This window comes from Cetorhinus maximus, unplaced genomic scaffold (assembly GCF_964194155.1).
Source record: "Cetorhinus maximus unplaced genomic scaffold, sCetMax3.hap1.1 HAP1_SCAFFOLD_1198, whole genome shotgun sequence".
Lineage (NCBI taxonomy): Eukaryota > Metazoa > Chordata > Chondrichthyes > Lamniformes > Cetorhinidae > Cetorhinus > Cetorhinus maximus.
Genome location: NW_027597140.1, coordinates 27,517 through 45,000, shown reverse-complemented (window position 1 = coordinate 45,000; position 17,484 = coordinate 27,517).

Sequence of the window (17,484 nt, the reverse complement as noted above, 5' to 3'; positions counted from 1 at the left end):
CTACAGTGTGCAACCCAAGGGGACTCAGGCACCCCGCCCGCCCCCTAGGTGCCTGCGAACAGGCTTTGTATTTTTATTTCTCATCATCAAGTACACCGCCAGGTGAAACTTTGTGATTTTTTTTTTTGCTGCTCATAAATACAATTTTCTTATTTGTAAAACAACGGAAGCAACCTGTTGGCGCTCGCACGGAGAGGAAATGCCGACCGGCGTGCGTCGCCTGCGTTCAAAAGGGTTCTGGGCACGCACACAGTGTTGACTCTGTCCATGTCAAACACTCTATAGTGTGCAACCCAAGGGGACTCAGGCACCCCCGCCCCAAAGGTGCCTGTGAACAGACTTTGTATTTTTATTTTTCATCATCAAGTACACCGCCAGGTGACACTTTGTGATTTTTTTTGTTCATAAATACACATGTATATATATATTTGACACTTTGTCATTTTGTCTGTTCTTTTCGCCTCGCCACACGCCATGTTTATTAAACCAGGGTTACCACCGGTCTGGACCCTGGCCGATATTTCAGACCGACAACGGAGTTCGGAAAGCCCGCACAAATTCATCTTAAATCCTCATATAGGACTTCCGAGAGCTCTTTGAAAGGTATTCTATTTGAAAACGCTTACCACCCTCAAAGTCGCACTTTTCTGGGCATTTTTAAAGTGTGACCGTTGTCTGAAAATGTTCTGAAAATCGTGTCCCCGAAAATCTCCGGGTACCCCGCCAACCTCCCCTGCCAACAATTGCAACCGTAAGGTCGGGCGGTAGGCCTACCGTCCAGGAGGCCCCAAAGCCCGCAAAACGCCATTTTGCCATTTTCTCATCGGGACTTCCGAGGGGAACTCATTAACGAGCTCCAGGAGTGGTATGCCAGAAATTGCAACTTGACCCGTCGCCGGGCACACCCGCTACTCTCTGCGGGAATACCCCCACCGGGTGCCGGGTAAAGGCCTCGGATCTGACCTCATGGACTTCCGTCTGCGCACGGATTTTGCTCTCGCGGGCCCAAGAGCCACTTTCCACGGCCTACCAACGCAATCCGAAGTGCATTGGCCAACCATTACAACGGGAAACACTTTGCCTCTCCGCCAGAGACTAAGTCCAATTGGTTAACCATTTCTCAGGAAAACACTTTGCCTCTCTGCCAGAGACTAAGTCCAATTGGTTAACCATTTCTCATGGCCGCAATTTGCCTGCTGTTCACAGACTAAGTCCAATTGGTTAACCATTTCTCAGGAAAACACTTTGCCTCTCTGCCAGAGACTAAGTCCAATTGGTTAACCATTTCTCAGGAAAACGCTTTGCCTCTCTGCCAGAGACTAAGTCCAATTGGTTAACCATTTCTCTTGAAAACACTTTGCCTCTCTGCCAGAGACTAAGTCCAATTGGTTATCCATTTCTCGTGAAAACACTTTGCCTCTCTGCCAGAGACTAAGTCCAATTGGTTAACCATTTCTCGTGAATACACTTTGTCTCTCTGCCAGAGACTAAGTCCAATTGGTTAACCATTTCTCGTGAAAACACTTTGTCTCTCCGCCAGAGACGAAGTCCAATTGGTTAATCATTTCTCAAGGCCACAATTTGCCTGCCGTTCAGAGACCAAGTCCAATTGGTTAACCATTTCTCTTGAAAACACTTTGCCTCTCTGCCAGAGACTAAGTCCAATTGGTTAACCATTTCTCGTGAAAACACTTTGTCTCTCCTCCAGAGACTAAGTCCAATTGGTTAACCATTTCTCTTGAAAACACTTTGTCTCTCCGCCAGAGACTAAGTCCAATGGGTTAACCATTTCTCGTGAAAACACTTTGCCTCTCTGCCAGAGACTAAGTCCAATTGGTTAACCATTTCTCGTGAAAACACTTTGCCTCTCTGCCAGAGACTAAGTCCAATTGGTTATCCATTTCTCTTGAAAACACTTTGTCTCTCCGCCAGAGACTAACTCCAATTGGTTAACCATTTCTCGTGAAAACACTTTGCCTCTCTGCCAGAGACTAAGTCCAATTGGTTAACCATTTCTCGTGAAAACACTTTGCCTCTCTGCCAGAGACTAAGTCCAATTGGTTAACCATTTCTCGTGAAAATACTTGGTCTCTCCGCCAGAGACTAAGTCCAATTGGTTAATCATTTCTCAAGGCCACAATTTGCCTGCCGTTCAGAGAAAAAGTCCAATTGGTTAACCATTTCTCTTGAAAACACTTTGCCTCTCTGCCAGAGACAAAGTCCAATTGGTTAACCATTTCTCTTGAAAACACTTTGTCTCTCCGCCAGAGACTAAGTCCAATTGGTTAACCATTTCTCTTGAAAACACTTTGCCTCTCTGCCAGAGACTAAGTCCAATTGGTTAACCATTTCTCAGGGGCTCACCGAGGGCAATCTGTAACGTCTCGCGGGCCCGGGGGCCCCTTTGCACGGCCTGCCAATGCAATCCGAGCCGCACTGTCCTTCGTTTGGTTAACCATTTCTCAGGGGCACACCGAGGGCACCCTGCATTGTCTCGCGGGCCCGGAGGCCACTTTGCACGGCCTGCCAACGCAATGCGAGGTGCTTCGCCCTTGGCCGCCTTCCCGGCCGGCTTCGGGACGTTTCGGGGGCTCTCACCGGGGCAAATCCGGTCCCCCGGGCGATTAGGAGGCCTCCCCGGGCAGGCCCGGGCTTCAGGCCGCCGCTTTTCCATCCCGGCCGAAAGAGGCGAAAAATGCCGAAAATGGCCAAAAATGGCCGCCGGCAGGGCCTCTCGGTCGGTTTGGCGGCAGCCTGGGTCGGTCCCTGCAGACCTGGAGGCTCGAGAAGGTTTTTGGCGATGTCGACCGATTCTCGATTTGCCACCTCCTACTATTCTGCAGGTACCCCGCCAACCTCCCCTGCCGACAATTCCAACCGTAAGGTCGGGCGGTAGTCCTACCGACGAAGAGGCCCCAAAGCCCGCAAAACGCCATTTTGCCCTTTCCTCATCGGGACTTCCGCGGGGAACTCATTAACCAGCTCCATGAGTGGCATGCCAGAAATTGCAACTTGACCCGTCGCCGGGCAGATTCGCTACTCTCTGCGGGAATACCCCCACCGGGTGCCGGGTAAAGGCCTCGGATCTGACCTCATGGACTTCCGTCTGTGCACGGATTTTGCTCTCGCGGGCCCAAGAGCCTCATTGCCCGGCCTGCCAATGCAACCCGAGGTCCATTGGCCTCATTGGTTAATTATTTCTCGAGAAAACACTTTGCCTCTCCGCCAGAGACTAAGTCCAATTGGTTAATCATTTCTCAAGGCCACAATTTGCCTGCCGTTCAGAGACTAAGTCCAATTGGTTAACCATTTCTCTTGAAAACACTTTGCCTCTCTGCCAGAGACTAAGTCCAATTGGTTAACCATTTCTCTTGAAAACACTTTGCCTCTCTGCCAGAGACTAAGTCCAATTGGTTAACCATTTCTCGTGAAAACACTTTGCCTCTCTGCCAGAGACTAAGTCCAATTGGTTATCCATTTCTCTGGAAAACACTTTGTCTCTCCGCCAGAGACTAAGTCCAATTGGTTAACCATTTCTCTTGAAAACACTTTGCCTCTCTGCCAGAGACTAAGTCCAATTGGTTAACCATTTCTCGTGAAAACACTTTGCCTCTCTGCCAGAGACTAAGTCCAATTGGTTAACCATTTCTCAGGGGCTCACCGAGGGCAATCTGTAACGTCTCGCGGGCCCGGGGGCCCCTTTGCACGGCCTGCCAATGCAATCCGAGCCGCACTGTCCTTCGTTTGGTTAACCATTTCTCAGGGGCACACCGAGGGCACCCTGCATTGTCTCGCGGGCCCGGAGGCCACTTTGCACGGCCTGCCAACGCAATGCGAGGTGCTTCGCCCTTGGCCGCCTTCCCGGCCGGCTTCGGGACGTTTCGGGGGCTCTCACCGGGGCAAATCCGGTCCCCCGGGCGATTAGGAGGCCTCCCCGGGCAGGCCCGGGCTTCAGGCCGCCGCTTTTCCATCCCGGCCGAAAGAGGCGAAAAATGCCGAAAATGGCCAAAAATGGCCGCCGGCAGGGCCTCTCGGTCGGTTTGGCGGCAGCCTGGGTCGGTCCCTGCAGACCTGGAGGCTCGAGAAGGTTTTTGGCGATGTCGACCGATTCTCGATTTGCCACCTCCTACTATTCTGCAGGTACCCCGCCAACCTCCCCTGCCGACAATTCCAACCGTAAGGTCGGGCGGTAGTCCTACCGACGAAGAGGCCCCAAAGCCCGCAAAACGCCATTTTGCCCTTTCCTCATCGGGACTTCCGCGGGGAACTCATTAACCAGCTCCATGAGTGGCATGCCAGAAATTGCAACTTGACCCGTCGCCGGGCAGATTCGCTACTCTCTGCGGGAATACCCCCACCGGGTGCCGGGTAAAGGCCTCGGATCTGACCTCATGGACTTCCGTCTGTGCACGGATTTTGCTCTCGCGGGCCCAAGAGCCTCATTGCCCGGCCTGCCAATGCAACCCGAGGTCCATTGGCCTCATTGGTTAATTATTTCTCGAGAAAACACTTTGCCTCTCCGCCAGAGACTAAGTCCAATTGGTTAATCATTTCTCAAGGCCACAATTTGCCTGCCGTTCAGAGACTAAGTCCAATTGGTTAACCATTTCTCTTGAAAACACTTTGCCTCTCTGCCAGAGACTAAGTCCAATTGGTTAACCATTTCTCTTGAAAACACTTTGCCTCTCTGCCAGAGACGAAGTCCAATTGGTTAACCATTTCTCGTGAAAACACTTTGCCTCTCTGCCAGAGACTAAGTCCAATTGGTTATCCATTTCTCTGGAAAACACTTTGTCTCTCCGCCAGAGACTAAGTCCAATTGGTTAACCATTTCTCTTGAAAACACTTTGCCTCTCTGCCAGAGACTAAGTCCAATTGGTTAACCATTTCTCGTGAAAACACTTTGCCTCTCTGCCAGAGACTAAGTCCAATTGGTTATCCATTTCTCTGGAAAACACTTTGTCTCTCCGCCAGAGACTAAGTCCAATTGGTTAACCATTTCTCGTGAAAACACTTTGCCTCTCCGCCAGAGACTAAGTCCAATTGGTTAATCATTTCTCAAGGCCACAATTTGCCTGCCGTTCAGAGACCAAGTCCAATTGGTTAACCATTTCTCTTGAAAACACTTTGCCTCTCTGCCAGAGACGAAGTCCAATTGGTTAACCATTTCTCTTGAAAACACTTTGTCTCTCCGCCAGAGACTAAGTCCAATTGGTTACCCATTTCTCTTGAAAACACTTTGCCTCTCTGCCAGAGACTAAGTCCAATTGGTTAACCATTTCTCGTGAAAACACTTTGCCTCTCTGCCAGAGACTAAGTCCAATTGGTTATCCATTTCTCTGGAAAACACTTTGTCTCTCCGCCAGAGACTAAGTCCAATTGGTTAACCATTTCTCTTGAAAACACTTTGCCTCTCTGCCAGAGACTAAGTCCAATTGGTTAACCATTTCTCGTGAAAACACTTTGCCTCTCTGCCAGAGACTAAGTCCAATTGGTTAACCATTTCTCAGGGGCTCACCGAGGGCAATCTGTAACGTCTCGCGGGCCCGGGGGCCCCTTTGCACGGCCTGCCAATGCAATCCGAGCCGCACTGTCCTTCGTTTGGTTAACCATTTCTCAGGGGCACACCGAGGGCACCCTGCATTGTCTCGCGGGCCCGGAGGCCACTTTGCACGGCCTGCCAACGCAATGCGAGGTGCTTCGCCCTTGGCCGCCTTCCCGGCCGGCTTCGGGACGTTTCGGGGGCTCTCACCGGGGCAAATCCGGTCCCCCGGGCGATTAGGAGGCCTCCCCGGGCAGGCCCGGGCTTCAGGCCGCCGCTTTTCCATCCCGGCCGAAAGAGGCGAAAAATGCCGAAAATGGCCAAAAATGGCCGCCGGCAGGGCCTCTCGGTCGGTTTGGCGGCAGCCTGGGTCGGTCCCTGCAGACCTGGAGGCTCGAGAAGGTTTTTGGCGATGTCGACCGATTCTCGATTTGCCACCTCCTACTATTCTGCAGGTACCCCGCCAACCTCCCCTGCCGACAATTCCAACCGTAAGGTCGGGCGGTAGTCCTACCGACGAAGAGGCCCCAAAGCCCGCAAAACGCCATTTTGCCCTTTCCTCATCGGGACTTCCGCGGGGAACTCATTAACCAGCTCCATGAGTGGCATGCCAGAAATTGCAACTTGACCCGTCGCCGGGCAGATTCGCTACTCTCTGCGGGAATACCCCCACCGGGTGCCGGGTAAAGGCCTCGGATCTGACCTCATGGACTTCCGTCTGTGCACGGATTTTGCTCTCGCGGGCCCAAGAGCCTCATTGCCCGGCCTGCCAATGCAACCCGAGGTCCATTGGCCTCATTGGTTAATTATTTCTCGAGAAAACACTTTGCCTCTCCGCCAGAGACTAAGTCCAATTGGTTAATCATTTCTCAAGGCCACAATTTGCCTGCCGTTCAGAGACTAAGTCCAATTGGTTAACCATTTCTCTTGAAAACACTTTGCCTCTCTGCCAGAGACTAAGTCCAATTGGTTAACCATTTCTCTTGAAAACACTTTGCCTCTCTGCCAGAGACGAAGTCCAATTGGTTAACCATTTCTCGTGAAAACACTTTGCCTCTCTGCCAGAGACTAAGTCCAATTGGTTATCCATTTCTCTGGAAAACACTTTGTCTCTCCGCCAGAGACTAAGTCCAATTGGTTAACCATTTCTCTTGAAAACACTTTGCCTCTCTGCCAGAGACTAAGTCCAATTGGTTAACCATTTCTCGTGAAAACACTTTGCCTCTCTGCCAGAGACTAAGTCCAATTGGTTATCCATTTCTCTGGAAAACACTTTGTCTCTCCGCCAGAGACTAAGTCCAATTGGTTAACCATTTCTCGTGAAAACACTTTGCCTCTCCGCCAGAGACTAAGTCCAATTGGTTAATCATTTCTCAAGGCCACAATTTGCCTGCCGTTCAGAGACCAAGTCCAATTGGTTAACCATTTCTCTTGAAAACACTTTGCCTCTCTGCCAGAGACGAAGTCCAATTGGTTAACCATTTCTCTTGAAAACACTTTGTCTCTCCGCCAGAGACTAAGTCCAATTGGTTACCCATTTCTCTTGAAAACACTTTGCCTCTCTGCCAGAGACTAAGTCCAATTGGTTAACCATTTCTCGTGAAAACACTTTGCCTCTCTGCCAGAGACTAAGTCCAATTGGTTATCCATTTCTCTTGAAAACACTTTGTCTCTCCGCCAGAGACTAAGTCCAATTGGTTAACCATTTCTCTGGAAAACACTTTGCCTCTCTGCCAGAGACTAAGTCCAATTGGTTAACCATTTCTCTTGAAAACACTTTGCCTCTCTGCCAGAGACTAAGTCCAATTGGTTAACCATTTCTCTTGAAAACACTTTGTCTCTCCGCCAGAGACTAAGTCCAATTGGTTAATCATTTCTCTTGAAAACACTTTGCCTCTCCGCCAGAGACTAAGTCCAATTGGTTAAGCATTTCTCGTGAAAACACTTTGCCTCTCTGCCAGAGACGAAGTCCAATTGGTTAACCATTTCTCTTGAAAACACTTTGCCTCTCTGCCAGAGACTAAGTCCAATTGGTTAACCATTTCTCGTGAAAACACTTTGTCTCTCTGCCAGAGACTAAGTCCAATTGGTTAACCATTTCTCAGGGGCACACCGAGGGCAACCTGTAACGTCTCGCGGGCCCGGGGGCCCCTTTGCACGGCCTGCCAATGCAATCCGAGGCGCACTGTCCTTCGTTTGGTTAACCATTTCTCAGGGGCACACCGAGGGCACCCTGCATTGTCTCGCGGGCCCGGAGGCCACTTTGCACGGCCTGCCAATGCAATCCGAGGTCCTTCGCCCTTGGCCGCCTTCCCGGCCGGCTTCGGGACGTTTCGGGGGCTCTCACCGGGGCAAATCCGGTCCCCCGGGCGATTATGAGGCCTCCCCGGGCAGGCCCGGGCTTCAGGCCGCCGCTTTTCCATCCCGGCCGAAAGAGGCGAAAAATGCCGAAAATGGCCAAAAATGGCCGCCGGCAGGGCCTGTCGGTCGGTTTGGCGGCAGCCTGGGTCGGTCCCTGCAGACCTGGAGGCTCGAGAAGGTTTTTGGCGATGTCGACCGATTCTCGATTTGCCACCTCCTACTATTCTGCAGGTACCCCGCCAACCTCCCCTGCCAACAATTCCAACCGTAAGGTCGGGCGGTAGTCCTACCGTCCAGGAGGCCCTAAAAGCCCGCAAAACGCCATTTTGCCCTTTCCTCATCGGGACTTCCGAGGGGAACTCATGAACCAGCTCCAGGAGTGGCATGCCAGAAATTGCAACTTGACCCGTCGCCGGGCAGATTCGCTACTCTCTGCGGGAATACCCCCACCGGGTGCCGGGTAAAGGCCTCGGATCTGACCTCATGGACTTCCGTCTGTGCACGGATTTTGCTCTCGCGGGCCCAAGAGCCACATTGCCCGGCCTGCCAATGCAACCCGAGGTCCATTGGCCTCATTGGTTAATTATTTCTCGAGAAAACACTTTGCCTCTCTGCCAGAGACTAAGTCCAATTGGTTAACCATTTCTCAGGGGCACAGTTTGCCTGCCGTTCAGAGACTAAGTCCAATTGGTTAACCATTTCTCGTGAAAACACTTTGCCTCTCTGCCAGAGACTAAGTCCAATTGGTTAACCATTTCTCGTGAAAACACTTTGCCTCTCCGCCAGAGACTAAGTCCAATTGGTTAACCATTTCTCAGGGGCACACCGAGGGCAATCTGTAACGTCTCGCGGGCCCGGGGGCCCCTTTGCACGGCCAGCCAATGCAATCCGAGGCGCACTGTCCTTCGTTTGGTTAACCATTTCTCAGGGGCACACCGAGGGCACCCTGCATTGTCTCGCGGGCCCGGAGGCCACTTTGCACGGCCTGCCAACGCAATGCGAGGTGCTTCGCCCTTGGCCGCCTTCCCGGCCGGCTTCGGGACGTTTCGGGGGCTCTCACCGGGGCAAATCCGGTCCCCCGGGCGATTAGGAGGCTTCCCCGGGCAGGCCCGGGCTTCAGGCCGCCGCTTTTCCATCCCGGCCGAAAGAGGCGAAAAATGCCGAAAATGGCCAAAAATGGCCGCCGGCAGGGCCTCTCGGTCGGTTTGGCGGCAGCCTGGGTCGGTCCCTGCAGACCTGGAGGCTCGAGAAGGCGTTTGGCGAGGTCGACCGATTCTCGATTTGCCACCTCCTACTATTCTGCAGGTACCCCGCCAACCTCCCCTGCCGACAATTCCAACCGTAAGGTCGGGCGGTAGTCCTACCGACGAAGAGGCCCCAAAGCCCGCAAAACGCCATTTTGCCCTTTCCTCATCGGGACTTCCGCGGGGAACTCATTAACCAGCTCCATGAGTGGCATGCCAGAAATTGCAACTTGACCCGTCGCCGGGCAGATTCGCTACTCTCTGCGGGAATACCCCCACCGGGTGCCGGGTAAAGGCCTCGGATCTGACCTCATGGACTTCCGTCTGTGCACGGATTTTGCTCTCGCGGGCCCAAGAGCCTCATTGCCCGGCCTGCCAATGCAACCCGAGGTCCATTGGCCTCATTGGTTAATTATTTCTCGAGAAAACACTTTGCCTCTCCGCCAGAGACTAAGTCCAATTGGTTAATCATTTCTCAAGGCCACAATTTGCCTGCCGTTCAGAGACTAAGTCCAATTGGTTAACCATTTCTCTTGAAAACACTTTGCCTCTCTGCCAGAGACTAAGTCCAATTGGTTAACCATTTCTCTTGAAAACACTTTGCCTCTCTGCCAGAGACTAAGTCCAATTGGTTAACCATTTCTCGTGAAAACACTTTGCCTCTCTGCCAGAGACTAAGTCCAATTGGTTATCCATTTCTCTGGAAAACACTTTGTCTCTCCGCCAGAGACTAAGTCCAATTGGTTAACCATTTCTCTTGAAAACACTTTGCCTCTCTGCCAGAGACTAAGTCCAATTGGTTAACCATTTCTCGTGAAAACACTTTGCCTCTCTGCCAGAGACTAAGTCCAATTGGTTAACCATTTCTCAGGGGCTCACCGAGGGCAATCTGTAACGTCTCGCGGGCCCGGGGGCCCCTTTGCACGGCCTGCCAATGCAATCCGAGCCGCACTGTCCTTCGTTTGGTTAACCATTTCTCAGGGGCACACCGAGGGCACCCTGCATTGTCTCGCGGGCCCGGAGGCCACTTTGCACGGCCTGCCAACGCAATGCGAGGTGCTTCGCCCTTGGCCGCCTTCCCGGCCGGCTTCGGGACGTTTCGGGGGCTCTCACCGGGGCAAATCCGGTCCCCCGGGCGATTAGGAGGCCTCCCCGGGCAGGCCCGGGCTTCAGGCCGCCGCTTTTCCATCCCGGCCGAAAGAGGCGAAAAATGCCGAAAATGGCCAAAAATGGCCGCCGGCAGGGCCTCTCGGTCGGTTTGGCGGCAGCCTGGGTCGGTCCCTGCAGACCTGGAGGCTCGAGAAGGTTTTTGGCGATGTCGACCGATTCTCGATTTGCCACCTCCTACTATTCTGCAGGTACCCCGCCAACCTCCCCTGCCGACAATTCCAACCGTAAGGTCGGGCGGTAGTCCTACCGACGAAGAGGCCCCAAAGCCCGCAAAACGCCATTTTGCCCTTTCCTCATCGGGACTTCCGCGGGGAACTCATTAACCAGCTCCATGAGTGGCATGCCAGAAATTGCAACTTGACCCGTCGCCGGGCAGATTCGCTACTCTCTGCGGGAATACCCCCACCGGGTGCCGGGTAAAGGCCTCGGATCTGACCTCATGGACTTCCGTCTGTGCACGGATTTTGCTCTCGCGGGCCCAAGAGCCTCATTGCCCGGCCTGCCAATGCAACCCGAGGTCCATTGGCCTCATTGGTTAATTATTTCTCGAGAAAACACTTTGCCTCTCCGCCAGAGACTAAGTCCAATTGGTTAATCATTTCTCAAGGCCACAATTTGCCTGCCGTTCAGAGACTAAGTCCAATTGGTTAACCATTTCTCTTGAAAACACTTTGCCTCTCTGCCAGAGACTAAGTCCAATTGGTTAACCATTTCTCTTGAAAACACTTTGCCTCTCTGCCAGAGACGAAGTCCAATTGGTTAACCATTTCTCGTGAAAACACTTTGCCTCTCTGCCAGAGACTAAGTCCAATTGGTTATCCATTTCTCTGGAAAACACTTTGTCTCTCCGCCAGAGACTAAGTCCAATTGGTTAACCATTTCTCTTGAAAACACTTTGCCTCTCTGCCAGAGACTAAGTCCAATTGGTTAACCATTTCTCGTGAAAACACTTTGCCTCTCTGCCAGAGACTAAGTCCAATTGGTTATCCATTTCTCTGGAAAACACTTTGTCTCTCCGCCAGAGACTAAGTCCAATTGGTTAACCATTTCTCGTGAAAACACTTTGCCTCTCCGCCAGAGACTAAGTCCAATTGGTTAATCATTTCTCAAGGCCACAATTTGCCTGCCGTTCAGAGACCAAGTCCAATTGGTTAACCATTTCTCTTGAAAACACTTTGCCTCTCTGCCAGAGACGAAGTCCAATTGGTTAACCATTTCTCTTGAAAACACTTTGTCTCTCCGCCAGAGACTAAGTCCAATTGGTTACCCATTTCTCTTGAAAACACTTTGCCTCTCTGCCAGAGACTAAGTCCAATTGGTTAACCATTTCTCGTGAAAACACTTTGCCTCTCTGCCAGAGACTAAGTCCAATTGGTTATCCATTTCTCTGGAAAACACTTTGTCTCTCCGCCAGAGACTAAGTCCAATTGGTTAACCATTTCTCTTGAAAACACTTTGCCTCTCTGCCAGAGACTAAGTCCAATTGGTTAACCATTTCTCGTGAAAACACTTTGCCTCTCTGCCAGAGACTAAGTCCAATTGGTTAACCATTTCTCAGGGGCTCACCGAGGGCAATCTGTAACGTCTCGCGGGCCCGGGGGCCCCTTTGCACGGCCTGCCAATGCAATCCGAGCCGCACTGTCCTTCGTTTGGTTAACCATTTCTCAGGGGCACACCGAGGGCACCCTGCATTGTCTCGCGGGCCCGGAGGCCACTTTGCACGGCCTGCCAACGCAATGCGAGGTGCTTCGCCCTTGGCCGCCTTCCCGGCCGGCTTCGGGACGTTTCGGGGGCTCTCACCGGGGCAAATCCGGTCCCCCGGGCGATTAGGAGGCCTCCCCGGGCAGGCCCGGGCTTCAGGCCGCCGCTTTTCCATCCCGGCCGAAAGAGGCGAAAAATGCCGAAAATGGCCAAAAATGGCCGCCGGCAGGGCCTCTCGGTCGGTTTGGCGGCAGCCTGGGTCGGTCCCTGCAGACCTGGAGGCTCGAGAAGGTTTTTGGCGATGTCGACCGATTCTCGATTTGCCACCTCCTACTATTCTGCAGGTACCCCGCCAACCTCCCCTGCCGACAATTCCAACCGTAAGGTCGGGCGGTAGTCCTACCGACGAAGAGGCCCCAAAGCCCGCAAAACGCCATTTTGCCCTTTCCTCATCGGGACTTCCGCGGGGAACTCATTAACCAGCTCCATGAGTGGCATGCCAGAAATTGCAACTTGACCCGTCGCCGGGCAGATTCGCTACTCTCTGCGGGAATACCCCCACCGGGTGCCGGGTAAAGGCCTCGGATCTGACCTCATGGACTTCCGTCTGTGCACGGATTTTGCTCTCGCGGGCCCAAGAGCCTCATTGCCCGGCCTGCCAATGCAACCCGAGGTCCATTGGCCTCATTGGTTAATTATTTCTCGAGAAAACACTTTGCCTCTCCGCCAGAGACTAAGTCCAATTGGTTAATCATTTCTCAAGGCCACAATTTGCCTGCCGTTCAGAGACTAAGTCCAATTGGTTAACCATTTCTCTTGAAAACACTTTGCCTCTCTGCCAGAGACTAAGTCCAATTGGTTAACCATTTCTCTTGAAAACACTTTGCCTCTCTGCCAGAGACGAAGTCCAATTGGTTAACCATTTCTCGTGAAAACACTTTGCCTCTCTGCCAGAGACTAAGTCCAATTGGTTATCCATTTCTCTGGAAAACACTTTGTCTCTCCGCCAGAGACTAAGTCCAATTGGTTAACCATTTCTCTTGAAAACACTTTGCCTCTCTGCCAGAGACTAAGTCCAATTGGTTAACCATTTCTCGTGAAAACACTTTGCCTCTCTGCCAGAGACTAAGTCCAATTGGTTATCCATTTCTCTGGAAAACACTTTGTCTCTCCGCCAGAGACTAAGTCCAATTGGTTAACCATTTCTCGTGAAAACACTTTGCCTCTCCGCCAGAGACTAAGTCCAATTGGTTAATCATTTCTCAAGGCCACAATTTGCCTGCCGTTCAGAGACCAAGTCCAATTGGTTAACCATTTCTCTTGAAAACACTTTGCCTCTCTGCCAGAGACGAAGTCCAATTGGTTAACCATTTCTCTTGAAAACACTTTGTCTCTCCGCCAGAGACTAAGTCCAATTGGTTACCCATTTCTCTTGAAAACACTTTGCCTCTCTGCCAGAGACTAAGTCCAATTGGTTAACCATTTCTCGTGAAAACACTTTGCCTCTCTGCCAGAGACTAAGTCCAATTGGTTATCCATTTCTCTTGAAAACACTTTGTCTCTCCGCCAGAGACTAAGTCCAATTGGTTAACCATTTCTCTGGAAAACACTTTGCCTCTCTGCCAGAGACTAAGTCCAATTGGTTAACCATTTCTCTTGAAAACACTTTGCCTCTCTGCCAGAGACTAAGTCCAATTGGTTAACCATTTCTCTTGAAAACACTTTGTCTCTCCGCCAGAGACTAAGTCCAATTGGTTAATCATTTCTCTTGAAAACACTTTGCCTCTCCGCCAGAGACTAAGTCCAATTGGTTAAGCATTTCTCGTGAAAACACTTTGCCTCTCTGCCAGAGACGAAGTCCAATTGGTTAACCATTTCTCTTGAAAACACTTTGCCTCTCTGCCAGAGACTAAGTCCAATTGGTTAACCATTTCTCGTGAAAACACTTTGTCTCTCTGCCAGAGACTAAGTCCAATTGGTTAACCATTTCTCAGGGGCACACCGAGGGCAACCTGTAACGTCTCGCGGGCCCGGGGGCCCCTTTGCACGGCCTGCCAATGCAATCCGAGGCGCACTGTCCTTCGTTTGGTTAACCATTTCTCAGGGGCACACCGAGGGCACCCTGCATTGTCTCGCGGGCCCGGAGGCCACTTTGCACGGCCTGCCAATGCAATCCGAGGTCCTTCGCCCTTGGCCGCCTTCCCGGCCGGCTTCGGGACGTTTCGGGGGCTCTCACCGGGGCAAATCCGGTCCCCCGGGCGATTATGAGGCCTCCCCGGGCAGGCCCGGGCTTCAGGCCGCCGCTTTTCCATCCCGGCCGAAAGAGGCGAAAAATGCCGAAAATGGCCAAAAATGGCCGCCGGCAGGGCCTGTCGGTCGGTTTGGCGGCAGCCTGGGTCGGTCCCTGCAGACCTGGAGGCTCGAGAAGGTTTTTGGCGATGTCGACCGATTCTCGATTTGCCACCTCCTACTATTCTGCAGGTACCCCGCCAACCTCCCCTGCCAACAATTCCAACCGTAAGGTCGGGCGGTAGTCCTACCGTCCAGGAGGCCCTAAAAGCCCGCAAAACGCCATTTTGCCCTTTCCTCATCGGGACTTCCGAGGGGAACTCATGAACCAGCTCCAGGAGTGGCATGCCAGAAATTGCAACTTGACCCGTCGCCGGGCAGATTCGCTACTCTCTGCGGGAATACCCCCACCGGGTGCCGGGTAAAGGCCTCGGATCTGACCTCATGGACTTCCGTCTGTGCACGGATTTTGCTCTCGCGGGCCCAAGAGCCACATTGCCCGGCCTGCCAATGCAACCCGAGGTCCATTGGCCTCATTGGTTAATTATTTCTCGAGAAAACACTTTGCCTCTCTGCCAGAGACTAAGTCCAATTGGTTAACCATTTCTCAGGGGCACAGTTTGCCTGCCGTTCAGAGACTAAGTCCAATTGGTTAACCATTTCTCGTGAAAACACTTTGCCTCTCTGCCAGAGACTAAGTCCAATTGGTTAACCATTTCTCGTGAAAACACTTTGCCTCTCCGCCAGAGACTAAGTCCAATTGGTTAACCATTTCTCAGGGGCACACCGAGGGCAATCTGTAACGTCTCGCGGGCCCGGGGGCCCCTTTGCACGGCCAGCCAATGCAATCCGAGGCGCACTGTCCTTCGTTTGGTTAACCATTTCTCAGGGGCACACCGAGGGCACCCTGCATTGTCTCGCGGGCCCGGAGGCCACTTTGCACGGCCTGCCAACGCAATGCGAGGTGCTTCGCCCTTGGCCGCCTTCCCGGCCGGCTTCGGGACGTTTCGGGGGCTCTCACCGGGGCAAATCCGGTCCCCCGGGCGATTAGGAGGCTTCCCCGGGCAGGCCCGGGCTTCAGGCCGCCGCTTTTCCATCCCGGCCGAAAGAGGCGAAAAATGCCGAAAATGGCCAAAAATGGCCGCCGGCAGGGCCTCTCGGTCGGTTTGGCGGCAGCCTGGGTCGGTCCCTGCAGACCTGGAGGCTCGAGAAGGCGTTTGGCGAGGTCGACCGATTCTCGATTTGCCACCTCCTACTATTCTGCAGGTACCCCGCCAACCTCCCCTGCCGACAATTCCAACCGTAAGGTCGGGCGGTAGTCCTACCGACGAAGAGGCCCCAAAGCCCGCAAAACGCCATTTTGCCCTTTCCTCATCGGGACTTCCGAGGGGAACTCATGAACCAGCTCCAGGAGTGGCATGCCAGAAATTGCAACTTGACCCGTCGCCGGGCGCACTCGCTGCTCTTTGCGGGAATACCCCCACCGGGCGCCGGGTAAGAGCCTCGGATCTGACCTCATGGGCTTCCGTCCTCGCACGGATTTTGCTCTCCCGGGCCCAGGGGCCACTTTCCCCGGCCTTGCGAAGGCAATCGGAGGTGCTTCGCCCTCGAAACCGCCTTCCCGGCCGGCTTCGGGACGTTTCCGGGGCAAATCCGGTCCCGCGGGCGAAGGGGAGCCTTCCCCGGGCACGCCCGGGCTTCAGGCCGCCGCTTTCCGTGACCTTCCGAAAGACGCGAAAAATGCCGAAAATGGCCAAAAATGGCCGCCCGGCACGGCCTCGCGGTCGGTTTGGGGGCAGCCTGGGTCGGTCCCTGCAGACCTGGAGGCTCGAGAAGGCACTTGGCGATGTCGACCGATTCTCGATTTGCCACCTCCTACTATTCTGCAGGTACCCCGCCAACCTCCCCAGCCAACAAATCGCAAATGCCGATCGGCGGGTGACCGTCCGGTAGTCATGCCGACGAAGAGGCGCCTAGGCCCCGCAAACGCTTCCAAATCCGACCCCATCCCGGACCGGTTCTTTTTTAAAAAAGGCTCCCAGGATTCCGGATTTTTTCCTGCCGCACTCGGGACCACCCGACGGACACGAAACCGGGAACCTTTCCCCGGTCCGACCCTCCTCGGCCCGGCCAGCCGACGTCGAAGCGGCCGACTGGTTAATGATTTCACCCTGCTCCGACGTGACGCGTTTTCCAACCGCGCATGCGCGGCTCTGCCTCCCGAACCGCCCCCTCACGTGGGGGCTCTGGGTCCGCCCCCCGGCAGCCATTTCCTCCTGCCGGTCCGTTATTTTACGCCGTTTTTCGCCCTCCAGCCCTGCCGGAATGCTGCCTGCTCGCTGGTTAACCATTTCGCTCCCTGCACGTCGGCTTCTGCCCTGCTGGGGAAGCCCGCTGCTGCCTCTAACCGTACTCACGGGCGGGCGGCTCTGCTGCGCGGCCTCCGGCCACGCCCCCTCACCTGGTTTGCTGGGAACCCGCCCCCGGCAGCCTGTTAGTCGTGCCGGTTCGGTCTTATCGGCCCTTTTTGCACCTTCCCTGCCTGCTGGCATGCTTCGGCTCACCGGTCAACCGGTTCCCCGTTCTCCACTTAGACTTTTGAGCTGCGGGGCTGGTCTGCCGCGAACTGCACCCGTATTACGGGGCGGGCGGCTCTACTGCCCGTACGGCTGCCCTGCCTGTTAACTGGTTAACCGTTTCCCCGTCCACTACTTCGTCCCTGGACCTGCCGGTGTGTTCTGCAGCTAACTGCACCCGTATTACGGGGCGGGACGCTCCGCTTACCGGCCGGCTGCCATGCCTGCTTAACTGGTCAACCATTTACTCACATATACTTAGCCCCATGGAGCTGCTGGGCTGGTCGGCGACCTAACTGCACCCTTGTTGCCGGGAGGTCGGCACTAATTGCCGGCCGGCCGGCTGCCCTGCCTGCTAACTGGTAAACCCTTTACCCACATGTACTTAGCCCCTGGATACTGATGGGCTGTTCTGCACCTAACTGCACCCTGATTAGCGGGCGGGCGGCTGTAATTGCCGGCCGGCTGCTCTGCCTGCTAACTGGTTAACCATTGACCCACATGTACTTAGCCCCTGGAAACTGAGGGGCTGTTCTGCACCTAACTGCACCCTTATTAGCGGGCGGACAGGCGGCCGGCTCTAATTACCGGCCGGCCGGCT